This window comes from Aethalodelphis obliquidens, unplaced genomic scaffold (genome assembly GCF_003676395.1).
Source record: "Aethalodelphis obliquidens isolate GAN/ISIS:26980383/991018 unplaced genomic scaffold, ASM367639v1 scaffold104, whole genome shotgun sequence".
Taxonomy (NCBI): domain Eukaryota; kingdom Metazoa; phylum Chordata; class Mammalia; order Artiodactyla; family Delphinidae; genus Aethalodelphis; species Aethalodelphis obliquidens.
The window spans coordinates 620,772-634,917 of NW_020838048.1; the positions used below are offsets into that span (position 1 = coordinate 620,772).

General features: G+C 43.3%; 1 protein-coding gene and 1 pseudogene across 5 annotated transcripts in view; one reads left to right on the plus strand and one right to left on the minus strand.

Moving 5' to 3' along the window:
* Positions 1 to 14,146, minus strand: part of MID1 (midline 1) — a 668,179-nt gene that overhangs the window by 181,558 nt on the left and 472,475 nt on the right. The window lies entirely within an intron of this gene.
* On the plus strand, positions 10,364 to 11,161 carry LOC113614775 (60S ribosomal protein L23a pseudogene; annotated as a pseudogene).

Below are 14,146 nucleotides of genomic sequence, written 5' to 3' on the forward strand. Positions count from 1 at the left end.
AAAAAATTTTAAAGAAGTGTGTCTACCTTTCACTAAGGTTCACCTTACCTACAAGGTTGATCTGGTGAACTTATTAAAAGGGACGAACCGGACATCCTCTCCGCTGGATGGGAGGAGAGCTAGCTGGCTTCTTAGCAAACTTAAACCCACACTTAAAAAGCATTTCCAGGGCTTCCCTGGCGGCGCAGTGGTTAAGAATCCGCCTGCCGATGCAGGGGACATGGGTTCTGAGCCCTAGGCTGGGAAGGTCCCACAAGTCGCGGAGCAACTAAGCCCCTGAACCACAGCCACCCCAACTAGAGAACACCCGCACGCAGCAACGAAGACCCAACCAAAAAAAAAAAAGCATTTCCAAAGTTTGTTTTCTTAGTTTCCTGTAAACAGTAACTCTTTTCAACTCTTAACCAATATGATCTCAGTGGGAACCTGCCTTTTGGGTGGCAAAAAGTGCAAGCCGAGCAAAGACTACTTTGTGTAGCACCAGTGATATAGTTTTTTCCCAAAGAAGTGGCCAAAATTCTGTGAGAATAATTCAAGAAAGAAAAAATGTTGGTATCAGAGAGGGGAAAAAAACCCAACTTAGCAAATAATGAATGGGCAGCTTCAGGTGTGTCAGCTGTATGGGTTCAATAGATATCAGCTGTGCCCAGCGCTGTGAAAACTTGGCAGCCCAGTATCTGGACCTGGAGGTCTGCAGCCCCGTTCCAGCCGCCACCCCCCCACGCTACCTTAGCAAGTTAAGGGACCACCTAGTGACACAAGCTGACCTCAGTCCTCCTCTTGTATCTACCACAGAGCCCTTGATTATGACCTAGACCAGGGTTTCTCAACCTCAGCACTACTGACATTTGGGGTGAGGTCATTCTCTGTGGTGGGCACTGTGCTGGGCACTGTGGGGTGTTTAGCAACATCCCTGGCCTCAGCCCACCAGATGCCAGGAGCCCTTCCACAGTCATGACAATCCCTAATGTCTCCAGACAACACCAAGGGCAAAATCATACCCAACTGAGAACCACCGATGTACCCGCCCTTGAAATACTGGTTCTCAAACTTAACTGTGCAAAGAAACCTCTGAGGACATTGTGAAAAAATACCAATCCCTGGGCCTCTTACTCCAAGGGAATCTGATCAATAGGTCTGAGGAGGAGCCTGGGAATCTGCATTTTATCCCAGTGCCAAAGGACGCTGATTCACTTCAAGAAATACTGTACCTATTCCTGACCTAGGTATGCCCTCAGCCCCAGGACACAGGAAACTACCCAGGGCTGCTACCATTAAATATCACGGGAGTTAAATCCCAAGGCATATCTATTTATCACCTTCAACAGAAGCTTCTCACGACTGCATTTGCCTTCAGCTGTCATCACCTCCAAGGCAAATATGACCTGGGATTTCCTCCTGCAATCTCTGGGCCCTGTCAAAGTTTCATCCATCTTTCTTCTCCTTTGGCCCGTTCCCACCCCATCCTACAAGGTCAAAATGTCACCACTCTTTTGTGGCTTCCCCAAACGCCCCAAGACAAAGTAATCCCTTCTCTCCTCTCTACAGTTTATAGACACTGAGTGATGTGCTGGTAAATGTTTCACAACCAGCTCTCAAAAAAAAAAAAAAAAAAAAGCCCAGATTTGTTGCAGTCTTTGCCAATTTCCATAGTGTTAACAGTCCCTTGTTTCCCGCAGTAAGGACCCTAAACACAGAGGTGGGAAGAGCTGTGCTGAGCCAGGAGACGGTAAGCAGCAGCTTGAGCAAACCGTGATACATCTCTGCTGTTTCACGTCTAAGTTGCACCGTAACCTTCTATTCTTCAATTTGTCTCTCTTAGCAAACTAAAAAACTCTCAAGGGCAAGAATGGTATCCTATTCATCTTTGTAACCCAGCCACCTTCATTGTACCCACGCGCCCACAGCGCAGGAGGTAGTCAACAAACGTGTACGGAAAGAGAACGAAATGCTTCCCTGAGAAAAGGGACACCAATGTGACTGCGGCCAATGCCATGTTATGGAAGGGAAAAGAATCTCTTGGGAAATTCAACTATTAAAGTTACACTTTTACCATAATTTAATATCTATTCTGTATTTATGACAACAATAAGCATAATGCCATCTTTATCCTAACACTCCCACATCCAAGGTCAGAGTGCAAGAGAAGAGACCAGCCTCCTAAAACAGAACGTTACCTTCATGGACGTATTTGTGACACAGTCTATTTTCTACGTTTTCATATGAAGGCATCACACACTTCTGCGTGTACATAATAGACATCTTATCAGCTATAGATGACAAGATCTCTAAGAGGAATACGTATATGATAATCTCTGGGAGGTGCATGAAAGGGCAGTTCCACTGGTAAGAGATACAGTGATGGATTGATGGTTCTCTCTCCCATCTTCTCATTATGCATAAGGCCAGGAATGCCTACGGTGGGGTTATTAACAAACACTACTTATGAGTATCTACTCACATCTACTACATATGAGTATAAGCCAGGCATTTTGCCAGGCACTTTACAAATATGCACCATTTCATCTGCACCAAATACAAAAACACAGACGTCACCGCTATCAGGCTAAGCATGAACACACAGGATCGCTGAGGCAAAGAACCCAAGGTCTGAGAGCTATCAATTGCTGTACTAGGAATTAAACTTATGTGTTTGGGATGAGAATTACCCTGCTTTTTGTTGTAAAATATGCTGTCTCCAGAAATGATTCCTAAAACTCTTAAGAAGGGGCTTCCCTGGTGGCGCAGTGGTTAAGAATCGGCCTGCCAACGTAGGGGACATGGGTTCGAGCCCTGGTCTGGGAAGATCCCACATGCCGCGGAGCAACTAAGCCCGTGCACCACGACTACTAAGCCTGCGGTCTAAAGCCCGTGAGCCACACTACTGAAGCCCGTGTGCCTAGAGCCCGTGCTCCGCAAAAAGACAAGCCACCGCAATAAGAAGCCTGCGCACAGCAACAAAAGAGTAGCCCCCGCTCGCCGCAACTAGAGAAAGACCGTGCACAGCAACGAAGACCCAACGCAGCCAAAAATTAATTAATTAATTTTTAAAAAACTCTTAAGAAAAGGGAACAACGTAAATAAATGAAGTCTACTTTTTCATTTACAAATAACCATAGTTTTTCAACATTTCTAATTCAATAAACGGCCCTTTAGGGGTTGTCCGTTAAGCGAGGATTAGATCCACTTACTGGAAACAGCGTAAGCAAGTAAACTGAAGCAAGTAAAGAAACGTGCTTCACCAAAGGTTCAGATGTTCTATTCCCTGGGCTGTGATTAACAGCATTTGCAAATGGCAGCTGAAGGGATGTGGTAGTCTTGGCAAATCTTTCCTAAGACAGCAGCCGAGGTGATGATCCTGTGTAGTTAAGTGCAGGTTTGGTTATAAACAGACCTCCACAGCAAACATAACATGGGTTCCTGGGCCAGTGGTCTTGGACAGGCCCTACTGGACATGGATGGACACTGGGATGACACCTGAGAGGACAGTTAACAGTACCTATGCTACCTCTTTCAGTGTTCTGTTAGGTCAAAGCATATGGGATTATGTGTACATAAAAAATGGTTGACTATTCCTATAGTTTACTGAAATATGTATCAGGACATATCGTCAAAAGTCAATGAAAACCAAGCTGAACGTGCCTACTCAGCCACCTGGAAAACGCCTGCTGCAAGGGCACAGTCTTGAGGGGCTATGAAAAGACATTTTATTCTCCCTCAGAAGTTCCAGAAATCCAGTTGTTTTATGCTTATGGCAGCCATGGAAAATCTGAGGTGATTAGTGTAGGTGATTTAAGTGGACAAGGACATGAGTCCCTACTTAGGAAAAACAAAAAGAAAAGAAAGAAAATCCCACCTATAGTTCTTATAGGATGTCATAAAAAAGAAACAAGTTTCTACTCACTGAGTACAAGTACTCATTCAGTGAGTTTCGTTCAGTCGGTTAACCAAAGCAATGTGGCAAACTACAAGCATGGGTTGCAAATACAATTTGGAGTCCATTTTTGATGTTAATGTGGCCACAAAACTGGCTGATAGATGTCATGTAAACCAAATGACATCTCTAAGCCCAAGGTTTTTCAGGGGACAGTTGGGCAAATTAGGGACTGAATATTTGCGTCCCTCCCCAAATTCATATGTTGAAATCCTAACCCCCAATATGATGGTATTAGAAGGTAGTATCTTTGGGAGGTGATCAGGTCATGAGGGTGGAGCCCCCATGCATGGGATTAGTGCCCTTGTAAAAGAGACCCCAGAGAGCTCTCTTGCCCCTTCTGCTACCTGAGGACACAGAAAGAGGACGGCCGTCTGCAGCAGGAAGTAGGCTTTCACCACACCCAGAATCTGTCAGAACCTTGATCTTGGAACCCCTGGCCTCTAGAACTGTGAGAAATATATTTCTGTTGTTTATAAGCCACCCAGTCTATGGTACTTTGTTACAGCAGCTCAAATGGACTAAGACAAATGAAATCATATATGGGGAAGTTTTTTGCAACTGTTGCTTACTGTATGAATTTGGACGACAGACTCTGGAAAGAAGGGAAGAAATCTGTGGATATAGAAACAGAACAAATAGACACACCATGAGGAAACTTTTAGGAGAATATATCCTAAAGGGCAGACTTTCAGACAGGACAGGGCTGACTAGTCATCAGGGCTCAATTTTAAATAAATTGAGCTCGACATTTCATCACGTGAAAATTAAGGAGTTAAAACAATCATGTTATCTTAAATTTTAACTATAACTTACCATTTAATGATTCTATGCTTTTAGAGGTGAAATATTTTGACATTGTTTAGTTTTTGTTGATTAACTATGGCAATCCTTCGTTATTTTCCTCTTAATGATCTGATAAAGGTTTATGCATGAATTTAGCAAAGGCTTTTGTGTAATTCCCCTACTTTCAAAAATTCTCTACATTCCCAATTGAACCTTCTGCTTCATGTCAACTTAATAATATCTTACTTCTCAAGAGTAATTCTTCAATTTCGGAATCATCTACTTTTCTTTACTATAATCTTACATTTAAATTTATAAGAGAAAAATTATTATAATAATTTATCTTTTACTTCTCTTATTAACCACTTTTCTAGATTCTGAGGTCATTGAGACCTTTATCAGTCTGGCTTCTTTAGAGAATCAGAACCAATGGCATATTTAACATATATATTGAAATGTTTTACAAGAACTTGACTGATGTGATTATGAGTACTGGTACGTCTGACATCCATAGGGCAGGTGGATAGGAGCTCATTCTATAGTTATCAGGCAAAATTTCTTCTTCCTCAGGGAAAACTCAGTTTTGCTCTTCAGCTGAATGGACAAACCCACCAACGCTATCAAAGATAATCTCCTTTACTTAAAGTCAACCGATTGTAGATGTTAACCACATCTACAGGATACCTTCACAGCAACACCTAGATTGGAGTTTGATTGAATAACTCTACTATAGCCTAGCCAAGGGACTGCTGTATGTCCCTTCTAACAAGTAGCACAGAGGATATGATCAATCAGTCAATAAAAAATGTTCACTGAATTGTTGTGAATAATAGTAATAATAATAATTTAAAAACTTCCACTAGTAGAAGGTCCTCTTCTTTCTAAATAATGAAACTTTGCTAATAGATTTATTATACACTTATCAACTGCAACACTAGAAGGTAGGAGCTATAAAGTTTTGAGATAAAATATGATCTCGGGCTTCCCTGGTGGCACAGTGGTTGAGAATCCGCCTGCTGATGCAGGGGACACAGGTTCGTGCCCCGATCCGGGAAGATCCCACATGCCGCGGAGCGGCTAGGCCTGTGAGCCATGGCCACTGAGCCTGCGCGTCCGGAGCCTGTGCTCCGCAACGGGAGAGGCCACAACAGTGAGAGGCCCAGGAACCGCAAAAAAAAAAACAAAAAAAAGAAAGATCTCTAACTGATAATTGTATACCAACTCGTACGATTTATCAAATACCAGGATAAAATGCAATTATTTTCATACAAAGACTCACCATTTTTGCATCCCATGTATTCTTTCATTGGAATCCACTCAAAGATGTGTTTTAGCAAAAGGAGGGAATTAACCAAGAAAGATAAGACAATGGGACTCAGAAAACAGAGAAACACAAAGACAATAAAGTCCAAGAGGATAGATGCAGCAGTCTTAGAAAGGCCCGAGGCTAATTTGTACCAGGAGGATGGAGGATTCCTGGAGGTAGGTCACCAGGGAACAAAATGATACTGATAGATCACATTTGAGAATGAACAGATATACATAAATATAAGCAAAAGGTGAGGCCATTATTAACTCCAGGAAAAACAAAAGAATGCACAAAAAAGGAAGCATAGCATAGCACACTACTGTGGCAGAGACTACGGGTGTTGATTTGGGGGCAGACATGTGTTCAGCTGAAGAACATTTCCCAGCCTCCCTTGCAGGTGTGGGTGGTCATGTGAAACTATGATGACCTATGGAATTTTAATAGAAGCTGCTGTGTAAGGCTTCTGGGAAAGCCCTTTAAAGGAGACACAGACTGTATGCCCTTTGCCCTTCCCAGGCTTCCTCACCAGGAATACGATTGCAATGCCTGATGTAGTGGGACAATTCTGTTGCCATGAGGATGCAATACATGGTAAACCTGGAAAAAAGGAAAGGAAGAAGGATCTTAGATTGCTGATGACATCTTGGAGTCTCCTAATGAGCCCTTAACTTCATGTTTTGTGAGAAAAATAAACTGCTAATTTGAGCTAATGTTTTGGAATTTGTGTTACTAGATGAACACAATTCCTAACTGAAATGATTATATTAAGAGGAAGTGGGGTGGGGATGTGTAAGAGAGGTAATTCCTTTTTGATATATGTAGGATGTTAAAGACAATGTCTAAAGTTCAGAAACCAAGAAATAGTAGTAAAAGCACATTAGGGAAAATATGAAAGCACACACCAGAGGAAATTTTACAAGTTGAAAGTGATTACTCCTAGAATGGAGTGGGATGGGGTAGGAAAAGCTATTTCTCATTACATGTCTTTAGTATATCTGTACTCTGAACATGTATTACTTTGATAAAAATTAACTAGGGGCTTCCCTGCTGGCGCAGTGGTTGAGAATCCACCTGCCAATGCAGGGGACACGGGTTCGAGCCCTGGTCTGGGAAGATCCCACATGCCGCGGAGCAACTTAGCCCGTGCGCCACAACTACTGAGCCCGTGCTCTGGAGCCTGTGAGCCACAACTACTGAGCCTGTGTGCTGCAACTACTGAAGCCCACACGCCTAGAGCCCGTGCTCCGCAACAAGAGAAGCCACAGCAATGAGAAGCCCGCGCACCGCAACAAAGAGTAGCCCCCGCTCGCCTCAACTAGAGAAAGCCCGCGCGCAGCAACGAAGACCCAACGCAGCCAAAAATAAATAAAATAAATGTTTAAAAATTAAACTAATTCAAAAGAAACAAAAAGATATTCGCTGGTTATTAACTCAATTTCCTGTCCTCAAATTCACTTCCTGTAAACTAGCAATATTTTATGATTATCTAGCCCATAGTTGACCAAAGAGTCAGAGTGAAGCTTTAGAGAAGTTACACGCCTGATGGCCAATTCTGAACCTCAAGTGCCATGTCACCACCTCATGCACATATGATCTGATCGGCATTTTTTCTCTCTCCCACCACAGATTTAACATACTCAGAGTTTATGACTGATTTGCCATGCGTAGCGAGTAACACATATATGAGTCCTAATCCAAACTGTTTTCAACAAGCCTTCTTCTAGATCTCCAGGAATGAAGATTCTAAAACCCAGATGTCTTAATAATTCATTAGACTAATCAAAAACCCCATTTTCTTCTTACTCCTAATTGGAATCATTCTTGATTTAAATCCTCTTGGGGGGGGGGCTTAAGTATGGCTAGGAATAGCTGGTTACTGTTCTTCAGATTATTACCACTTTACTCTTTATCCTTATTCTTTTATCGCTCTGACTTTTCTTATATATGAAAATGATTTCTTACTTTTATCATAGATGAAAAGGATTAGTCTCCCAAACCTTTAACATTTTAATGCCCGAAGCTGATTTTCAAATTAGACTTAAAGATGAAAAAGAATTAACTTTTGTGAATCAGAGCTCAGTGTGTATATGTTAGAAACAAGCAAATCAGGCTGGTTCACTGATAATTACATGGACAGAAGGTGAACAGAGATTTTAATCAAAAGAAGCTTTGAACAGGACTTGAGCTCCTTGCCTGTAAAAAGACAATACTTTATCCTTTAGATTGACACTTCTCAGACGCACAGAATGATCGCTGAAATTGCTGTATTTTTTGCTGATTGATGAAAACCCTCTCCCACTTCACATGCAATATCAATACTTGCTTGAAGATGGCTTTAAGAAGGTAAAGATAAAAACTACTTAAGGATCATGGTTTACATGTCTCTTTCCTTTGCTAGACACAGATCAGGGGTATGTTTTACTCTTTTTTTTAAAAGCCAAGGAAATAATATTTGCCCTTATTTCCTTAGGACTAGCCAGCTCATGATGAGCTTTTCCTCTGCTGGAAACCACTATGAAAAGTCACACGTACTGAGGGAGGCTTTCCTATACTAGTCCCCTGATGCAACCTAAACATATTGAGTTGTGGTAAGGAAACAAAAGCAGACGATGAACACGAGGTGCCTTAGCTTTCTCCATATTTATTAAAGAGTTCTAAACGTCTGAGAAACTGCATTCAAACGAGGCTTCATTGTACTTCTCCTATAACTTACTAATTTACAAAAGGAAGGACTTATATTGCCTATTTTATAAAGTGTCGCTATTTGAAATCATCTTAATGGGAGTGATTCAAAAAACATCATACAATGAACAAGATAACTATACTCTTATTCGTAGCATTATCTATGTTATATCAGAAAGACCTACTGAGGGCCTTCCCTGGTGGCGCCGTGGTGAAGAATCCGCTTGCCGATGCAGGGGACACAGGTTCGAGCCCTGGTCCGGGAAGATCCCACATGTCGCGGAGCCACTAAGCCCGTGCACCGCAACTCCTAAGCCTGCGATCTAGAGCCCATGAGCCACAACTACTGAGCCTGTGTGCCACAATTACTGAAGCCCGCACGGCTAGAGCCTGTGCTCCACAACAAGAGAAGCCACCGCAATGAGAGGCCCGCGCACCGCAACGAAGAGTAGCCCCAGCTCGCCGCAACTAGAGAAAGCCCACGCGCAGCAACGAAGACCCGATGCAGCCAAAAATAAATAAAATAATAAGAATTTTTTTAAAAAAGAAAGACCTACTGATATTTCTCCTAAACTATATCTGTGTGGGGAAGAGATCATTCTGTTATGGTCATCTTTAGAAACTAACCAATTGGTGATACTTACCTTCGACTGGGCAAACTAATCTAACCCAACTAAAGGAACTTAAAACAAGCTGATACACCACACACTAAGAGGTCTCAGTTAAACCTTAAATTAAAAAGTGGATACGTGCACTAGAGAGACATGCTATTTCATCCAATAAAACCCACCAGGAGGTATTTACGCTGAGTAAAAAGGGAGGAAACGAAAGGGTCCTGTATCTGTCATGGTCCAGTGATGCAGCAGGTCCTCTTGAAGATAAGGCCAGTTTATGGTTTGTATATGGGAAATTGGAACACATCTCTCTGACGCCCAAACCGGTGCTCTTTCCAGCACGATGCTGCCCCCTAGTCCAGACCCACCTCCCAAAGCATCACACTGCACCTTCGAGATAAGCTAGGAGTTTACCATCACATGTGAAAACAAACTGAAGCACTTTCATGATTTGTATTTACCTTGAATGGTTCTCTAAATTTAGACTGTGTTCACCTGATCATTTGTAGTTAGGGAGTAAAAAATATATATATGTCTATTGATAGGAGATTCCTCATTGAGAAAAGTGTCGCTGTTTGTGCCGTGAAGGGCAGGATGTAGCTTTTAGAGCTATTTCTTTAGGACTGTGAATGAGGTTTCCCTTCTCCATTCAAAAGTCCCCAGTGGATTTCCCGATGGAATACATTCCTGTGATTCATTTCCACAGTTAGGAATGCAGTCCATGAAGTGTTTGTGTTTTTTTTTCCCCTCACTCAAAGCTAATTTGTACATTAATGCTTTAACCATTGATTTCATTAGCAACACATAGTATCTGTAGATCTCTGTGAATTGATTTTCATCACTCTCAGGGCATCCAAAGGTCTCAAGTGTAAGGACAAGCGCCTCCTATAAGAAAAAGATAAAGCAGAAACTAACACACCATTGTAAAGCAATTATACTCCAATAAAGATGTTAAAAAAAAAAAGGAAGAAAAAGAGGCTGAGGGCTTGCACGCATTAACCTTGTGCTAACAAAACATGCACTGGTACGCCTTCCTTATGCTCGAACGGCCAATCACTCATCCAGCAACTATTTATTGAGTGACTACTATGTGCCAGGCGGTGTTCCAGGCGGTGGAGGGGCAGGCAGACAGGTGCAGACAGGCTGAAGCCTGCCTGAGCATGCCTGTCAGTGAAGGGAGCCAGAGATCAGTCAACAAATAAATGTAAAGTGGGTCTGATGGTGAGAGAGGTAAAAGGGCAGGGAGTACTGGTGGGCTTGGGAAGTTGATATTTTAGAGGGTGATATTTGAGCAAAGCTCTAAGGAAGGAAAAAAGCCCTTTTCACGAAGATGGCGCCGAAGGTGAAGAAGCAAGTCCCTGTCCCTCCCAAAGCCGAAGCCAAAGCAAAGGCTTTGAAGGCCAAGAAAGCAGTGTTGAAAGGCGTCCACAGCCACAAAAAAAAGAAGATCCGGACACCTTCCGACGGCCCAAAACACTGCGGCTCAGGAGGCAGCCCACATATCCTCGGAAGAGCGCCCCTAGGAGAAACAAGCTCGACCGCTATGCCATCATCAAGTTCCCCCTCACCACCGACTCAGCCATGAAGAAAATAGAAGACAGCAACACAGCGGTGTTCACTGTGGATGTCAAGGCCAACAGGCACCAAATCAAACAGGCTGTGAAGAAGCTCTATGACATTGACGTGGCTAAGGTCAACGCCCCGATCAGGCCTGATGGAGAGAAGAGGCATATGTTCGACTGGCTCCTGACTATGACGCTTTGGATGTTGCCAACCAAATTGGGGTCATCTAAACTGAGTCCAGCTGACTAATTCTAAATAGAAAAGTTTTCACTATTAAAAAAAAAAAAAATGCTAAGGAAGGGAGAGGAAGCATGACTTTCAGCCTTGACGATGGACGGGGCAGAGTCATCCAGGCAGAGGGAACAGCGACTGCAGAAGCTCTGAGGTCAGGGCAAAGTAAGGATGACAGCAGTAGGAGCTGGGGTCTCAGGAATGTGTCTGGATGCGTGTGTGTGTGTGTGTGTGTGTGTGTGTGTGTGTGTGTGTGTGTGTGTTGGGGGGCAGTGTTTGTAGGTCATCTCGGGTCTAGCAGATTATGGGAAGAGCTTTGGGTTTCCCGTGGAGCAAGGCGGGGAGGCGTGGACGATCTGGAGCCGAGGAGTGACCTTTTAGAGTTCAGTGTGACTGCCGGGAGGACAGCAGCCTGTTAGACACAAGGAAAGTCGCTGACGAGGCTCTTGTGGTCACCCAGGTAAGCGGTGGTGGTGGAAGGTATAACGGTGGAGGTGGGGAGACCTGGGTAGATTCTGCATGGTGATAGTAAAGATAGAGCCAGTGTGATCTGCAGACAGAGTGAATGTATCAGAGAAACAGAGGAGACTAGGATAACTTCCAAGTTCTTTGCTGGAACTGCTGGAAAAATGAAGTCCCCATTGACTGAGATGGGAACGCAGTCAGGGGAGCTGTTGGAAGGAGGGGCCACCTCTCTGCCTCAGTCTCCTGTGGGAGGGGGAGTCTGGAGGCAGTGGAAGATGGTCCAGAAAGAAAGCACGTCCAGGGATATATGAAGGAAGCCAAAACGTTTATGCTACACATGGAAAAAACCACTGCCCATAAGTACTTGGTTTCTCAATCCCAATCAACACAGTATAGCACACTGGCTAAGAGCGCTGATTCTGAAAACAGCCTCAGTCCAACTATCAACTCACACTTACTAACTGTGACTATGGCCCATCTGCTTATTCTCCCTCAAAGTTATTGTGATTTGAATGAGGCGACTTGTTTACAGTTAATGTTATTTAACTTTTACTGAGTGTTTACTACATGCCAAGTGCTTGTGAGCACGCTGAATTCTCCTTTGCCCCGAGGAGAACAGGCACTCATATCACCATCCCCACTTTCTGAGAGAAAACTGAGGCACAGAGAGGCAAAGTGTCTCACCAAGGTCACAAAGCTAAGAGGCCACAGCTCCTGGTTTATGTACTCAGGCTGACTAGCCCCTGAAAACCTGCTCTTAATCACAGAACTCTGAGAATGCAGCACATAGCAATCACCCACAAATCGTGGCTTGTATTACGATGAGGGGACTCCCGAAACAATGAAAACACCCAATGGTCAGTTTGTACGACTCCACTTGGAATCGTCATGTGGCTCGGTTTCTACCGGGCCTCACTGTCTCCAGCTGTATTTTGGGTACAAAGCCTGTGTTCCTCTGTCCATGGAATGCACAGATATGCTGAAGGCTTTGCTGAGAAAATCAGAACAAAGCATTCATCGTTTGAAAGTTCCCTTTAAAAGCCTCCTACACTGTTGGTGGGAATGTAAATTGGTGCAGTCACTATGGAAAACGATATGCAGGTTCCTCAAAAACCTAAAAATAGAGCTACCGTATGATCCAGCAATCCCACCCCTGGTCATACATCCAGAAAAGACAATAACTCTAATTCAAAAAGATACATGCACCCCAATGTTCACAGCAGCACTACTTACAACAGTGAAGACATGGAAGCAACCTAAGTGCCCATCAACAGATGAATGGATGAAGAAGAGGTGGTACATATATATACAGTGGAATACTACTCGGCCATAAAAAAGAATGAAACAATCCCATATGCAGCAACATGGATGGACCTAGAGATTATCACCCTAAGTGATGTAAGGCAGGCAGAGAAAAACAAATATGACATGATATTACTTATATGTGGAATCTAAAAAATAATACAAATGAACCCATATACAAAACAGAAATAGACTCACAGACATAGAAAAGGAACTTATGGTTACCTAAGGGGAAAAGGAGGGGAGGGATAAATTAAGAGTATGGGATTAACAGATACACACTACTATACATAACCTAGATAAGCAACAAGGATTTAGTGTATAACACAGGGAACACTATTCAATATCTTGTAATAACCTCTAATGGAAAATAATCTGGAAAAAATTATATACCTGAATTACTTTGCTGTATACCTGAAACTAACACAACATTGTAAAGCAACTATACTTCAGTTAAAAAAAAGTTCCCTTTAGGGCTTCCTTGGTGGCGCAGTGGTTGAGAGTCCGCCTGCCGATGCAGGGGACACGGGTTCGTGCCCCCGGTCCGGGAAGATCCCACATGCCGCGGAGCTGCTGGGCCCGTGAGCCATGGCCGCTGAGCCTGCGCGTCCGGAGCCTGTGCCCCACAACAGGAGAGGCCGCAACAGTGAGAGGCCCACGTCCCGCAAAAAAAAAAAAAAAAAAAAAAAAAAAAAAAGTTCCCTTTAAAAACACCCAAGGCACAGGAGTCCTTAAGAGTCAGAAAACCCATCACAAGCGTGCAAATGTTGGTTTCTCACTGTTATTAATGACATTCAAGACTGTAACTCACTTGTGTGCTCCAGATATGGACTAGGAAACAATCGCTCAGATACACGGGCAAGTAGCTCCAGGGTAGGCAATGACCTTCAGACGCTCTCAGAGTTCTGTCCTCTCTCCAGATCTTGGAGGTCTGGCTTCAGCCCCAAAGTGCTTGCAGATGGGCCTGTCCTGCACCTCTGCACCTTATTTCTTCCAATTATAGTTTCTAAAACCAGTTTTCATTTTATTGAGGGCATGTTTCCAGATGTGTTTTTAAAGTAATCAGTGCTACTAATAAAAGACAACATGACCCCTGAAGCTGCTGGCAAATATATTCCATCACCAGATGTACTATTTTAAGGCTCATGTGTCTAAAAAAGCCTAACTGGACTATGTCATACCTATTTTTTTTTGTTGCGTATCTCGGGCAAGTCACACTCTCTGTGTTTCAGTGTCCTTACTTGTACGACGAAAGCATGA